Source organism: Sus scrofa, chromosome 13 (assembly GCF_054392235.1).
Source record: "Sus scrofa isolate SSC_HxYL_T2T_F1_AM1 chromosome 13, Sscrofa_HxYL_maternal_Yorkshire_Landrace_v2.0, whole genome shotgun sequence".
Taxonomy (NCBI): domain Eukaryota; kingdom Metazoa; phylum Chordata; class Mammalia; order Artiodactyla; family Suidae; genus Sus; species Sus scrofa.
In genome coordinates, this window is record NC_139395.1 from 83,066,975 (window position 1) to 83,083,710 (window position 16,736).

The following is a 16,736-nucleotide window of genomic DNA, read 5'->3' on the forward strand; positions in this document are numbered from 1 at the left end:
TCACTGATTACATCACATTTTTTTTTTAGCATCGGCTCCCCACTTTCTCTAATGGTGGAATTAAACACCTATTAAATTCTATGGTTATTTGTCAGTGTAGAATCTTTAGGCATCAAAAAAAAATTGCTCTTATCCATTGATTCATTTATAAGTATTTATTGAGTACCTACTATATGCCAAGCACTTAAGGACTTCATATATAAAGTACCAGGATTTGGGGGCTCTTCCTGTTTGGAATAGACTGTTATTTTGACCATAATAATAATTCAATAAATGTGTGTTGACTCACAGATTAAATTTAGTCTAGAAAATACTATTATTTGAGCTCTTTTGAAATCTATACAAGAATACCGTCAGAAACATTGCATTGTTAGAACAAGTAAGTATCAGGAAATCCTCTTGGTAGTGGTGGTATCAAACATAAAATCTGTATGGGAGGATCATAATGTAAAGTTGAACAATGCACTGAATCCTTTTCAAACAAAAAAAGGCAAGCTTAAAGGAACTGTATAACACATTTTTTGAATTAGAAATATACTTTTAAAGATTAATCAGATAATTTTCAACCCCCTTCACAAAGAGAGGACCAAGAAGTATTCTATCCTAGAAAATAGTCCACGAATAGTATTAGAGTAAAATGAAGTGCTTGACTTTTACTCCAAGACAGTAGACTAAGTACATATATATATATTTGCCAGCCTTCCCTACTCCAGAGGCCCATGCAGATGGTTAAAGTCCTGTGAATCTCTAAGGCATGTTGTGTGAATCAGAAGAAAGACACCTCCTCTTTCTGGTAGAAGGAGTGCATGGCGAGGATGTCATCCCCTCTGTCCACTTGGCCAGCCCCTTTGGCCAGAGTTATAACCTGCACAGCAATCTGCTGCAGCCCTAGAACAATGGAATGACAAAACAAGGGAGGTGATGCGGGAGAAGTAAGAACACGCTGGTTGTTGGAGTTCCCATCATAGCTCAGTGGAAATGAATCTGACTAGCACTCATGAGGATCCCTGGCCTTGTTCAGTGGGTTAGGGATCCAGGGTGGCCGTGAGCTGTGGGGTAGGCTGCAGACACAGCTCAGATCTTGTGTTGCTGTGCCTGTGGTGTAGGCCAGCAGCTGCAGCTCCGATTTGACCCCTAGCCTGGGAACCTCCATATGTGAATGCGGTCCTAAAAAGACAAAACAAAACAAAACAAAACCTGCTGGTTGTTATTCAGTAAGGAAAGGGTGTAAATAATCATCTTTTCTCAACATTATCTTGGTAGTAGATATATCCACACACCATAAAATTCACCCTTTTAAATGCATGATTCAGCTGGTTTTAGGATAGTTAGCAAAGTTGTGCAACCACCACCACTGTCTAATTCTGGAACATTTTGTCACCCCCCCCCCCCCGCCAAAGATACTGTACTCATTAATAATCATTCTCTATTTTTTCCTCTCCCCATTCCCTGGCAACTGCTAATCTTCTTTCCATCACTGTGGATTTGCCTATTCTGGACATTTCATATAGATGGAGTTATACAATATGAGGTCTGTTGTGACTGACTTTTCAGTTAGGAGAATTGAGGCTCATACATGTTGTAATATTATTAGCACTTCGTTCCTTTTATTGCTTAATGATATTCCATTATATGGGTGCCCCACAAGCTGCTTATCTATTCATCAATTGACAGATATTTGGATGGTTTGGGGGCTACTCTGGGGCTACTATGAATAATGCTACTATGGACATTGGTCTACAAGTGCTTGACCTGTTATAAGAAGCTTTTATAACTTCTGTAATTTTTTAAATAATTAGAGAGAAGGGAAAAGTCTTAATTTACACAAAACTCCAAGGCTGTGATTTCTTATCTTCTATTTTTTTTTTGTTTTTCTTCTTAGATTTAAATATCTTTTCATTATTTGCTTGTATTGGCTTTAGTTGTCCGTATATTACAATTGTTACTGATTTTGTGGTTTGTAAATGTTTTGTTCATTTTATATAATATTGCCTCCCTTAAGCATGCTATATAATAGATAGATTTTAAAAACTGGGGGGAGGGGGCAGTCTCTTGGGATAAACCATGATGGAAGATAATATAAGAAAGGGAATGTGTATATATGTATGACTGGGTCACTTTGCTATACAGCAGAAATTGGCATGACATTGTAAATCAACTATAATTTTTTTAAAAAAGAAGAAAAAATAAAAAATTCAGGAGGAATGTCTAATTATACTCTAGGGTTAAATATAATTACTGAAAAATCATAGTGAGGATTATGTTCTACAGAACCAGACTAAACTTTGCCCTAAATGCTAATAATTTGATTTCTGTCATTAACAAATTATGCAAATAATTTAGGCCACTACAATTCCATTTGGCAGGAGAATAGTTAAAGAGGTCCACTAAATTTACCTTTTCTTTTTTCTGGCCACAACTGTGGCATGTGGAAGTTCCAGGGCCAGGGACTGAACCCACACCACAGCAGCAACCCAAGCCCTTGCAGTGAAAACACCAGATCCTTAACCAGCTGTGTCACAAGGGAACTCCAAATTTATCTTTTTGAAGCCCTGTATTTGGAAGAATCAACTTATTATTGCAGGAATATAATAATTTTTTTAAAACTGTGTCCTAGGTGAAGGTATGCAGAAATTAACCTAAAAGAAATGGACTTACTGAAATTTTACTGAGAAAATAAATGGATAACTATAGGAGATTAAAATCAGAAAAATACTGTGGGGAGGAAAAAAATCTCCATGTATCCATGGCTATAACATGGCGAAGAAGAGTGGCTGCCAGATATAATGCCTATAAACTAAGTATTATTACCCTTTGGTAAAACAGACACATCTCCCAGCTCCCTCCCCATAACTTCCCACTAGTGTATAAAAGTTTCTAACATATCAATGCAATTCATGATCAATCTACCAGTTACTCAAACATTTAAAATCTAGTAAAAATGCAAACCAGAAGGAAAAAGCCTACCCTGTGCCAAAGTGTCATTTCTGGAAAGTGGCTCCAAATTTCCTGTCTGGATGCATGAGGAAAAATGCTCCTTTAGGTGGAGTGCCTGGGCCAGCCCCGTAGGCGGCTGGGGATGGCCAGGGCAGCGGGAAGTCTGTTGGAAGCTCAGTTCACATCCTTATACCCTAAGGCATTTCAGAAATGCGCACCTCTGTGCCTGGAAACCTCTCTGTAAATGGGGACAAGGGAAATTATACTCCTGGGAAATCATAGCATGGAGGGAATAGCTGAAATCACTCTATTTGGAAGCCCAGCTCTGGAGCCTCTGCCTCAAACTTCCCAGTCCTCGGTCCACTCAAAAAAGAAATCGTGTATTAAGATGAGCAGTTCCCTGAATCAAGAGCAAAGTTGGCACATGGGTCCAAATATTTAAGACAGAATTATGTTCCTAAAAACAGAAAGGCTTGTGGCTACATAAGTAAGGCTCAAGACAGTCATTGAGCCTGAGAATTTACATAAATGATATTCATCAACTTCATAGACATGAATGATGAAAATACAACCTCTAAAGGTGACTGAATTTATGGCAGGCATCACTATTGTGTCAATAATAAAAATATATTGAGAGCCTACCACTTGCCATATGTTAGGCATGACATAAGCCAAAACTACAACCATAAATAAAAAATCCCTGCCTTAAGGGCTTTATGGGAAATCTCTGTACCTTCCTCTTAATTTTGCTGTGAACCTAAGGGTGCTCTAAAATAATAAAGTGTTGGTTTTTTTTTTAAATCACCACCTTCATGGTGTTTCCATTCTAGTGTGGGGAGACAAACGATAAATAAATAAAAATCAAAAAGTATAATTTCGGGTAGTGATACATGGAAGCAAAATCAAACTGTTAAGAGAATAAAGAACAACAGTGATGGAGGTGACATTTGAATTATTCACTTAATAGTAGGCTTGGGTTTGCAAGTCAAACACTCAGCAATCAATCACTCAACAAACATCGATCGCCCACTTCTTTGGCCTTGTAAGGCAAAAAAAAAAAATCAATAAGCCAGGGTTTCTGCTGTCAGGGCAGTTATGTCTTAGTAAGGTAGGGTAGATGCTCAGGAGCACACAAGCTGGTGTGGTGGTATGGTTTTATTTTTTGTTTCAGGGGCTTTGTCGTTGTCGTTAGCAACTAAACCCACCATGATCCCAGTTCCTTGCCTACTTCTCAGCCTGGGCACGATTCTGTCCTTAGGTCCTGAACCACGGGATTGCGTGGACAGTGGTCCTCTCCGCAGTAAACATATTTTACTACTCCATAGAGTAGAGTAGAGAAGATTTCAGCAGAGAAACTTTTCTGATAAATCCAAAATCTACCAGAGCAAATTGTTTGAACCAACTTTTAAATAGAAGTCTTCAGAGCAACATTTTATTTTTTTATTTTTATTTTTGTTTTTAATGGCCACATCCACGGCATGTGGAAGTTCCCATGCCAGAGAACAATCCTGTGGTACAGCACTGACAATACTGGATCCTTAACCCGCTGAGCCACCAGGGAACTCCCAGAGAAACATTTTAAAACTGTTGGAAGTTTTATGATGAAATGCATTTGAGGGATTTACAGAATTATAAAAAGAGAGGGAGGTGGGTGAGGGTACCAAGGAAACAGGATAAGCCATAGACTGAAATGGGGTAATGGGTTTGAGGGGCATTCATTATACTATTCTGTCTACTCCTATATTTATCAAACATTTTCCATCATAAAAAGGTAGGGTTTTTTTGTTTTTTTTTTTTGGTAGTTTTATGTGATGTAGCCTAGGATCTATAGATTCACATGGATGCCATTAGAAAGCCATTTTCATACAGAAATCTGGGGTTCATAGCTATTTTTAAATCTGCTCATGGAGTTCCCATCGTGGCACAGCAGAAATGAATCCAACTAGGAACCATGAGGTTGCGGGTTCGATCCCTTATCTCTCTCAGTGGGTTAAGGATCCCATGTTGTCGTGAGCTGTGGTGTAGGTCACAGACGAGGCTCGGATCTAGCATTGCTGTGGCTCTGGCGTAGGCTGGCAGCATCAGCTCTGATTAGACCCCTAGCCTGGGAACCTCCATATGCCGCCAGTGCAGCCTTATAAAGACAAACGACAAAAAAAAAAAAAAAAAAAAAAAAAAAATCTGCTTATTAAACTAGTGATTATTTTTTAGAGTATCTATGTAGATTGATCAGTAAATATGATGTGATTATGAAAAAAAACCCTTCAATTTAGCATCTAAACTGCTTTACTATATTAATGAATGGCTATTAGAAAAAAAATTTGTTTTCACCTAGTTGATGAACAACACTGAGTTCCTACTAGGAGCCTGACTCGGCATTTTCTCATGTTATCTCCCTGATGAGGTTATGAGAGTATTTTTCCATTTTATAGATAAGGAAACTAAGTCTCAGAGGTGAGTCTCCTGCTCAAGGTCACAACAGCAGATTAAAGGTCAAGGCTCTTTCCATTCTCCAGTTCTTACTTAAAACCAAACTCTGGTAAGGGAAAGACAAAGAGAAGGTAGAACAATTTTTCCAGTGTTGAAAACTCCTCCAGGCATTGTCTTCTTCCTGACATCTGCTGACTACTTCCTGCTCTTGATGCTTATAGGCCAATCTGATATGCAGAATACTTCCACTTTGGAGGGGGTGGGGGAGTGGAGAAAAATTGATAAAGCAGGGCAAACAGTTCTTTTTTTACTCCCTGAAAATCAAAAGTATTTTGAAAATTAAACATTTAAAAGATGTTTTCAAACCGTTAAAACTTTAGAATTTAAGTAGCCTACCTCAGAAGTACTGAAATTACCAAATGGAATTTCCTTGGAATCAAATATCATTATTAATTTCCTATGTGCTTACAAATTATGAGAAATAAAATATTTTCCAAAATAGGATTCATTTCATTCAGTAGTAAATAAAAGCCTATTAGTGAACAAATGGCCTAAAAATTTATGTCTTTCAGTTCTTTCCAATGATCTAAAAGAAAGCTCAAAATTGGGGTATTAAGCAAAATAAAGTCCTAATTTGGGTATATTCTCCATTTAAAAAGAAATTTTGTTTTTTTGGTCTTTTCAGGGCCACACCCACAGCATATGGAGGTTCCCCGGCTAGAGGTCTAATGGGAGCTGTAACCACCAGCCTACGCCACAGCCATAGCAACGCCAGATTCAAGCTGCGTCTGTGACCTACACCACAGCTCACAGAAGTGCAGGATCCTCAACCCACTGAGCAAGGCCAGGGATAGAACCTGCAACTTCATGGGGTTCCTAGTCAGATTCGTTTCCGCTGCGCCACAACAGGAACGCCTCCATTTTAAAATTTTTGAACCAATACATAGATGTGTTGTATTGTAGCCTAATGATTTGTGTATAATCAAGTATTTATGAAAATATTCCAGCAAAAAAATTTTATTTATAGGCAGTTACTCAAAACAGAAATGGAAGGCTAAGTTAAACAGAAAGTTACAGCGAAAGGATCAGGAAATCTGAAATCACAAGAAGTGGGTTACAAGCCTGACTTTGGTACTTAAGACCTTATAAAAGCATGCAAATTTGTTGGAGGGCAAGAAAGACAGAATAGCAAGAGCAGAAAAAAAGGAAATTTAGTAAAATTGGGAGATTGGAGGTAAAATTTCATAACTAGATTTAAAAATCATGTGTGTGAACACAATAGAGTGATTCACAAAGTAGATGTATTTGTGTATGTGTGTGTGTGTGTGTGTGTCATCTTTAACCTGTCCAACATGTTGAACTGGTCATAATTTTTTAAACTTTAAATTAAGATCTTCTAAATCTCCTGAGAATTTAGTGTCTAGAGACCAGTAAGTTGCATCTCAGATAAAGAGGAGGAGCAAATGTCAGAGCCATGATTTCACAGAGCTGCCATAAATAAGTGACCCCATCCCATTGGATGACTGAAAATACAGCACATTAATTTTCCTAAATTCAATCTGAAAAATGGCTAAATGTCACTCACTCTTGATGCCAACAGTCTGTTTTGCCTAATGCCTGGAAAATAAAAGTTCTATCATAGTTTAAAATGTTTCCCTTAAAAAGTAATCTACCAGTATTTAAAAATACCTGAGGACTGTTCATAGGACTAGTTTAAGTAGAGTTGGAATAAAATGGGAATCAATTCACTTAAGGCCAACTTGCACTACTAGACCTGTACTTCCTTCCCATATAATAAACATACTATGCAATTATGAACCTGGGAACAAAGTTCCCCTAGTTGGAAGAAATATGTCTGCAAATCTCAAATGAGATAAGCAATTGAGCATTAACTACAAAAGCAGTAAGTGCTACAGGACCAAACATCTATCTTTGAAAGAAGCCCTCGTGGTTGGGGACAAAGTGAACAAAGGCAGAATCCTTTATCTCTAGAAACTACTTGTAGATGGAACTGCATGTGTGCACTGTTGCAGGGTGGAGATCATGTACTATTTATCATATTATGCCTAGCACTTAGCAGAGGGCCTGGCACAAAATAAGCACTTAGCAGAGGGCCTGGCACAAAATAAGCACTCAATAAATGTTTGGGGGAATGAAAGAATTCTGCAACTGTAGTTCTACAATGTTTTTCCCAACTTTTGAAAATGTGGCCCCATGGTAAGAAACGTAATTTACACCAACTCCTGGTATACACACACACACAACACAAAAGTTAAGCAGCACTTTTTTTTTTTTTTTTAAATGGCTGCACCTGCAGCATACAGAAGTTCCCAGGCTAGGGGTCAAATCAGAGCTGCAGCTGCCAGCCACAGCCACAGCCACAGCCACTCGGGTAACTACACTGCACCTCCTGGAAACGTCAGATCCGTAACCCACTGATCAAGGCCAAGGATCAAACCCAAGTCGTCATGGATACTAGGCGGGTTTGTTATTGCTGAGCCATAACGGGAACCCAAAAAGCAGCACTTTCTTTAATCTGGAGGTACATTCTGATAATTTCTGTTCTCTTCTCTTCTGTATATTATTTGACCTATAAAAAATATTTGGTTATGACATACTAAATTGATTTCATAATCCACTAATGAATCAAGACCAGTAACTTAAAAAAGAGATTTATACCATTTCTATTTCTTTAAAAAATTTTTTTTTTCTTCTTTTTAGGGCTGCACCTGTGGAATGTGGAAGTTCCCAAGCTAGGGGTCAAATCAGAGCTGCAGCTGCCATCCTATGCCACAGTCATAGCAACACCAGATCCTTTAACCCACTGATTGAGGCCAGGGATCTTCATGGATACTAGTTGGGTTCTCAACGTGCTGAGCCATGATGAGAAATCCTGTTTCTATTTCTTAACTTCCTACATTTATAGACTTCACTGACTATAGATCACTTTGTAAAATCACACTTTTTTTTAATCTGGAAGGAAGTTAGAAACTCTTCAGATCAATTCTAAAATGTCACACAAATTATGAGTTCACTATGTTGGGATTACTTTTAGTCAATATTGTTGAATTATGGATATTTCCCCACCAAAAGCAAACTGGCCCCACCTCACACCATACACAAAATTTAACTCAAAATGGATCATAAGCCTAAATGTAACAGCTGAAAGATTATTTAACACCTATAAATCTGTGGTTACCAGGGGTGGGAGGAGGGGGAAATGAAGGAGGGTGTTCAAAAGGTACAAACTTTCAGTTATAAAAGAACTTACTACTAGAGATGATGGATGTTCACTAAAGTTATTGTGATAATCATTCCATGGTGTATGGAAGTCAGATCATTATGCTGTACACCTTAAAATTACGCAGGCCCCTATGTCAAATATATCTCAATAAAGTGGAAGAAAAAATAATTTAACACTAGAGATACAATATACAACATGATGACTATGGTTAATGCTGCTATATGATATATAGGAAAGTCATTAAGAGATTAAAGCCTAAGAGTTCTTATCACGAGGAGAAATTTTTTTTTAATTTTTATGGTATCTATATGAGGTGATGGTTGTTAACTAAACCAAGTGTGGTAACTGTTTCACCATATATGTAAATCGAGCCGTCATGCTCTACACTTTAAACTGATACTGTGATATATGCCAAATATTTCTCAATGAAACTGGGGGAAAAAACGCTGTCAATAAACTAAAAGTCACTGAATTGTACATTTAAAATATATAGTATTTAAATTTTAAATTTTGTAAGTTACATTTCGAGAAAGCTATTAAAAAAAAAAAAAGCAGATTGGGATTCTGGATTGATCAAGAAGTAGGATGCCTGCAGCACTCCTATGCCTGAGTGTAGAAGGCTGAGCCTGCCTACCTAAATGGCAGGCAAAGAAATGCGGGTTTTCAGTGATTAGTACAATTCTTTAAAGTCTCTGTAGAGCTATGGCTCTTAACTTCCTGCTTTAGGAGACAGGTGGAGTACATGAATCTATTGAATTAAGCCCTGAATCTTCTCCCAGGTGGTAACCATCCTCATAAACTTTTACTTCAAACTACAAGGGCTCTCTGCACTAGAGAAAGAACTCGATATCCCCCAAGAAATTAAGACGCGAAAGGACTGGAAAGCATTCTGGGCAAGTAATTGGTAATCTTGTAATCAGACGTCGTTCATCTTTGCCGCCCCAAGGACCAGAACAGGATGTTCACTAGATGAGACTGGAAAAAGGCAAGGAAAGTAAGGCCTCAAGTCCAGAAGACCAGAGGCTTTCTGGTTGGGCATCTATCAATTCCCTTTGGACGGATCGCGATAAAGCGAGGGGGGGTGGGCAGGAAGCAAACCCGCCCACTGTCCACCCGGTTCATGCAGGAGGCAGCGCGCCCCAAACTGCTGCTCAAACTCCGAAACTTGAGATTCCCACGCCCTGTGTGTCCGGCTCCCTCAGCCTAAGAAACACTGCTTAAGACTTAAAAATTCTACCAGTGAGTTTAAGGAATAGTTTAAATTTTTACAACTAAAACGTTGTCACTTTAAGTGACTAATGAATACCAGTGGGAAGTAGAAATGAGAAAGGGGGAGCGCTGAAAATGTGCGCTGCCGTTGAGTTTGGAGTTAAAACCAGGTGATCCTAAAGACTCTTTCATTTCTTTCTTCCTTTCTTTTAAAGAATGTCATTGAAAAGAGCTTGGGAAAAAAAAAACCCGAAGACCACCGCACGAAGGCGAAACCTGCGGGCCTGGAATGAGAGGGTGGGTCTGGAGTCCCACACTTGGGCTGTCCCCGACGTGACCGTGGGCATCTTTCTGGGCTCTGGCGGGTCCCTGCTCAGTAAATGGGACCATTTCTGGGTCGCCTCCCAGCGGCGGTTGTGAGGAACAGGCGACGCCGGGCGCAGAGTAGGCGCGCCAGAGAAAGTCGGCGCGGTGAGCAGGGGCCCTACTGTGCGCAGGGCGGCGGAGCCAGTTCGTTCCCCGCCCCCTGCCCCGAGCCCGCGCCCCCGCCCCCGCCCCCGGTCGGCCCGGCGCGGCCCCTGCAGGCGGGGCCCAACGCACAGGGAGCCCGCGCGGGAGCCGCCGCCTGGGGCGCTCGGGTCGGCCGCTCGGACACCGGAGCTGGACGCCAGGCCACCACCGCAGGTCAGAGTCGGGCCGTCCGCGGCGCTCGGGGAGGGGGGTGGGGTACGGGGCGAGGGGCGCGCTGAGTGGTCAGGGGCCTCGGAGGGTCGGGCGCTCGGGAGGGCCGGGCGGAGGGACCCGGGCGGAGGCGCGCTCAGAGGGGTGGGGTCCGACTGGGACGCGGGCTGAGTGGCTGGGGGCGGAGGGGTCGGGGTCCGAGGGCACAGGAGCTGACAGGTCCCGGCCGAGCGTCACGCCCTGAGGAGAAGTCCTGGAGTGGAGCGAGCACCCGGGGCGGCGGCGAACACGGGCTGCGCGCGGTGGACAGCTGCGGTCCGCACCGGGTACGCCAGTCCGTGCGTCCCGCGCGGTTCGTCTCCTCAGCGCGCGACTGCTCCGCTGTCCAGAAGGACTGGGGTCCCCGCGCCCCGGCCAGGATGCGCTGGTGTTTGGGAGCTGCTCGCTGGAACTTCGGGCTCGGGAGCGGGATCCCGTGCGGGATCGTCCCGCAGCCGCGGAGTCAGGCTCGGTCAGAAGCACCCAGGCGGTGACCCCCCCCCCCCCCCATCTGTGGAGTCTTCATGACCACTAAGCTGGGAGTGCACTTTGGGTCACCCAGTCCCGTTGCCCTTAAGCACCGTGTTGGCCCTGAGCCGAGTGGAGGGGCCGGGGATGTGGGCTGGCTTTCCGGATGGCAGGGGATGGAGAACGCGGTGGTCCCCTCCCACCCTGAGGTGGTTGGGAGGGTGGCACGATGGTGCTGTGACCCCCTACACGTGCCAGGCTCGACCCCTGCTCTCTTAAGCCTAACTGGGGTAGGTAGAGGTGGGACAGCTCAACAGAAATCACAGGTCCCTCTGTGTAGGGGGTGGAAAGTGGGTGTGTATTTGTGGTACTTTTTTCCTCGGTATTTGGGGAGGAGCCTAAGGTAAGGAGGCAGAAACTGGGAGTAACCTATCTGCTGCTTTTATATAAGGTCAGTAGTTAGGTAAAGAAGGGGCCTTTACCTCTGCTGGTAATCAGAAGGGTGCGTTTCTAAATTCTTCTAAACTCCCGTTGCTTAGGTGAGTTGGCTGCCGTAAGTGTGCTTTGTTGAAATGTGTTGGTGATGTGTCCAGGATTTGCAAGATAATGATTATGATGATCATGATGGTGATATTCTATAGTCAGTATTTTGTTGTGTTCTTGTTTTACCTTGAGAATCTAATTCATTTGGGTCTGAGAATGATTGTTGGGAAATTAGTCTAAATTATTTTAGGAGAAATAAAAAATAAAAAACAGTAGTCTGTCATGAAGAAGCTAAAGTTTTTCTTCCTTTCCTTTCAAGACTGGGGACAAAATGTAAAAATTTGTGTAAATTATCTCCTGAAAGTAAAACCAGACGGGGTGATTAACTGGGTTGTATGAAACCTGTTGCTGGAGAAATGCAGTTTTGAAGTACATTATTTTCATGTCAACTGTTTTTATCATTCATGAAGCAAATTGTAACTGGAGTTATTGAGAAAGCAATGACTAATACCCTTTAGGAGAACCTGAGCAGATCTTGGACAGATCCCAGGTATTCTGTATTGGTCTTCCTATCCATAGCTAAGTGATCAGTGGACTAAAAACAGGACCTCCTGACGTTCTAGGTGATTGAGAAAACCTTTCTGGAATACAAACTGACATAGACACTCACTGTGGCTTCTCAAAGAAATACCTTCTACTCCTATGAACGTTCTAGAGAAAACACTCTTAGATGTTACCAGTTAGCTTTCAGAGTGGTAGTTCAAAAGATCCTGTTCAAGTTTTAAAACAGTTTTTTTTGTGTTGTCTGTTTTAAATCAGATTCACTCTGAAGTTAGTAGGGTTCCGTAGTATCCTTTTATATACAAAATTTTAAAATGAATGTTGTTAGCCAAAAGAAGTTTTTTACAAAACCATCCATTTTGGTCTTCCTGTGTACTTCTCATAATTCTCCTTTATTTAAATTATGATATTTGATACTTCACGTGCTGATAATTATAAATTTGAAGATCTTAAGACGCAACTAGTGACTGAGCGCTCAATCTTCCGAAAACCACTGGAAGGAAAAAGAACCTGTGATTTGATTTTTAAATCAAAACTTTTTCATATTTAAATGTTGCTTGCTTTATGATTACTATAAAAGCATGACATTAGTGAAGTGTATAGGTTTGGAGAATTCCAGGCTAAGTTTTTTGGGCACTGTTTTTTTCTTTCTTTTAAATTTAAAAGAATATAATTTCTTTTTTAAAATTAAAACTAAAAAGCCCACCAGCATAACATTCTTTATTAAACTTAAAATACTTTGAATATATTTTTACAATGGGCATTTTTAATAATTTAATATATTATTTACTTTGAGGGAACTGGTTTCCTTAATGTTCATTTCTTTGCCTATTTTTCAGAAGTACGATTTAAAAACTGATAAATTGTACTTTAAAAAATCACCATATTAATCCCCAAATCCCTATGACATTAAAATTGTATTATCCCTGTGTTATTACAATTTATATAGGAAAAAAAGTGTGACTATAGGAATATGCATTAGAAATATGTTACTGATCACAGCTAATTGCTCTTAATTAATAAGGTATATGACTATCAACAAATGCTTATTTTCTCTCTCCTATAATATCTGAAAATAAGGATGTTTGCCACTAACCTTAATTATCAAGATAATTATGCATGCGAAAGCTGTGTGTATTCATGGAAACATACGCAAGTGTTAATAATACACTTCATTTAGTTTTCAAATTATGAAATGGTTGTTAATAACAGGAGACTTTCATGAATTAGGAAAAGAATATTAATATAATACTTTACAAATCTTTTATATATCCTGGTCTATTACTTTTGCTTCTTTCATAGAACCTATATATGGCCAGTAGGTAGGACAGAAAATGTTGGTTATTCTAATTTGTGGGTCTTCTGATGAATTCACTGTCATTTGAAATGAGATATAATAATGTCATAAAGTATAGCAAGAGTACTGGAAGAAGTTTCTGGTCTCATTGGATTATGCCAAATAAATATTAGCTGTAGAAGATTTTTTTTAAATCACTAATTAAGAAAACTTGATGTATGCCTCCAGTCTACAGGCATAAACATATGCCCTCCCCCCACCTTCAAAATTATTAAACTGAATTTCTGACTTGTTTTTCTTATTTTTCCTAGCAGATCTCCACATGGCGGTAGTGGACCCCTTGAACTGTTTCTTTCTTTCTCTTTTAAGGCCTAAAGGCAGCAAAAAGGGGAGCAGTTTTAAAATACTTACAAGGGTCTTTTGAAATGGATCTAATTTGACTCTACAAAAGTACCAGATTTGTAAATAACCACCTTGCAAGCATAGGTAGCCCTAGCATATCACACTTCAGTTAGCTTCATAGCTTTCTAGACAGAATTTTTAAATTGAGGATTATTTGCAATATTCCTTGTCTTTCTCATTTGCTATTTGTATATTATCACAATACAGAGGTAGATTTGGGGGAGTTAATATGGCCTACCTTTTAAGCTTATTTAATAAAAATGTCATGTTTTAATTTTTATTTACCTCAAATACTTAACTAGGTTCTCAGAAGAAAATTGGCTCAAATACCATCGACGATATTTTGGGGAAAACTATTGTCAAGACAATAGTTACCCATAATAGCCTATACTTAAATTATTTTTTGTTTTAAAAAACGGGTTTACATATTCTTAATATTTCTCTTCAACAATCAGTTCACACCTATATTTTAATAACAAATATTTAATTCGCAATGTGAATGTTTACATTTTTAACTGCTTTGATTATTAGCAGGGCAAGTCGCTTATCCTTTCTAATGCTCCATTTCCTCATCAATGAAATGGGGAAAGAATTAGAATTCTGTGTTTTGTGTGTATGCGTGTGTGTGTATGATTTTAAGACTTTATCAGCAAACCTATGTATTTCAAATGACAGGACCTTGGCTGAGAATTTAATTGAGCTAACTCCTTGCAAGTATTAATAGTTCATCCTAGTACTAATTTTGAGGTTATTGTTAAGAATGAATTGGAAAGAATGCTTGCTATGTGCTGATCGATTTATAAAATGTTTCTGAAATGAAATATTTCCTCATTATTCAGTTTAAAATTGTTATTTCCTAACCTCTGATGTCTTTGGACAAAAGCTGGCCTAAGAATTATTTTGTTTTATTGATAACGTCTTTGTGGGTCTTGTGTAGATACAGCGCGTGTCCTTTTGTATCAGTTTTTATGTTTAATGTGTCTGAAAGGTGCAGGTTGTGCCTTTATTTGATAAGGTTCTATTCTTTACGTATTTTTAGAGTGCACCCTGTGAGTACTTCATGTATGTTTGTTTTATAGTGAGGCCTATGATCCTTTAGACCAAAACAGAGTTTGGTATCGCAGCCTAAAAGACTAGTGACTATGCTTGAAAAAATTGTCTCTTTCTAACAAAATATAGCCACAAAATAGGCTTTTAGTGGTTTGCAAATATGCCTCCCAGGAACCCACAAATTTACTAGTAGGGACTCATTGGAAAAGCATATAATTAACTGTGCATCATCCAAATAATAAAGTTTAAATTCTCCTTATGGATTTTATATGATACATTTTATTGTGAAATGTCTCCTACGCAAGAAAGTAAGGGATTTGGTTCCAGGCCTGAACCTCCGCTCTGTGTTCCAGGAGTGTGCAGACTACAGAGCCCAAGTAGGGACAGAATTATAAGGATAAGGGAGCAGAGGGCAGAGGAAGATGTAGATCAGTGCCTATAGATGAGCGTTCCATTTCTTTATGGCTTCCCCTTTGCGGATGGGGAGTGGGAAGCAGCCCTAACTTCACTTCTCTTGATGATATAATGTGGGCTTTCTCAGAGCCTTGCTATACCTTCAGCTATTCCAGTGACCAGGCCATTCTCCACTTGAAAACCTTTTTTTCGGCCAGGGTGCCGAAGTTCTTTTCCCTACTGCGATTTCTTAGATAAAAAGGAAAGAAATGAGGTCATTCGGTTCATGCACCATGAATCATTTAAAACAGAGATTTCAAACCGTATAGTGAAGATTTACCCTGACTCTTGGAATGGTTTAGTTCAGTTTGATTCAGGGTTTTGTTTAGGAAACATTTTTACTGCACTTCATTGATTTTTAGAAAATAAATCCATGACGAGTTTTAACTAGTATTTTAAAAAGCCCTTGAATTTGTGGACTCCTCTAGGAGAATTATACTACGTGGATAAGACTTTTTGAGACACATTTCCTGACCTTCTCTGAAGAGTTCAGATTATCATAAACCCAGGGTGAGAAGTCCTTCAGTTTACCGCAGATAAGGAGAAGGGAGATAGGAGGGAGGGAGAAAAATAGGGGAATACCCTGAGTGGGAGTGTGGCACGTCTGTGTGCGCTCATCTCCCACACACAGCAGGTCGCACGGTAATTGTACCAAGACCTGTATTAAAGGGTTGGCTTCTAAGAATTCACCCTTCCCTTCAGTGACGTCATAGACAGGATAGTTTTAAATTCTAAAGTTGCCCCTGGGAGTTCCTCTGTGACTCCGCAGTAACAGACTCCGACTAGTATCCATGAGATCCATGAGGACGTAGGTTTGATCCCTGGCCTCACTGAGTGGGTTAAGGATCCCGTGTTGCGGTGAGCTGCTGTATAGGTCGCAGACGAGGCTTGGCTCTGGCATCGCTGTGGCTGTGGCGTAGGCCATCAGCTGCAGTTCCGATTCGACCTGGGAGCTTCCATGTGCTTCCATGTGGTGTGGCCCTAAAGAGACAGATAGAAAAATTTAAAGTTGCCCCTTAGCACTGTTCTTGTCTTGGGCTCTCTAAGTTGCTTCAGGAGGGAATCTGGGAAAGTGAATGGAAGGAGGATATTCTTTTCCTGTATGTTTAAGGAATAATTATTCCTTTATAGTGAAGGCAATGGGGAAGCATACCTGTCAGACTGCCAGGTGCAATGACAGAGTGCTGGAAAGAACTCCTTAACCTTGACCCCACCCCCGCTGGCCGTCATTCCACCTCCAACACTGTCTGTGTCATTTGAAAGTTTGGAGTCCACTTTCAAAATGCCAGTATTTCCTTCAGGGTTAATTCTTTAAGGCATCGTCAGCAAAAATTTGAGAGATTAGTTTCTGATTTGCTTGCCCCCTAAAAAACAAGACTTATTAAGAATAGTAAACACACTTGCAATTTGAAAGAGGGAATCAGGAAGAGGAAAAATAAAATTAAAGTGTTCACGTCCCCATTTCTGTATAAGCCAACCTTT

At 40.2% G+C, this 16,736-nt stretch overlaps 1 protein-coding gene across 11 annotated transcripts in view; it reads left to right on the forward strand.

Annotated features, from left to right (window-relative positions):
- The first annotated feature begins 10,440 nt into the window (after positions 1–10,440).
- The window catches only part of PPARG (peroxisome proliferator activated receptor gamma), a 133,953-nt gene continuing 127,657 nt past the window's right edge, over positions 10,441–16,736 (forward strand). For 4 of the 11 annotated variants that reach the window (XM_084987140.1, XM_084987138.1, XM_005669783.4 and 1 more), the window contains exon 1: positions 10,441–10,504. The gene's annotated coding sequence lies outside the window, so the exon portion shown is untranslated. Of the gene's footprint in view, positions 10,505–10,689; positions 11,299–11,452; positions 11,548–16,736 lie in introns of those variants that run through there. The other 7 variants (XM_084987141.1, XM_084987139.1, XM_005669784.4 and 4 more) reach the window with 4 other exon arrangements.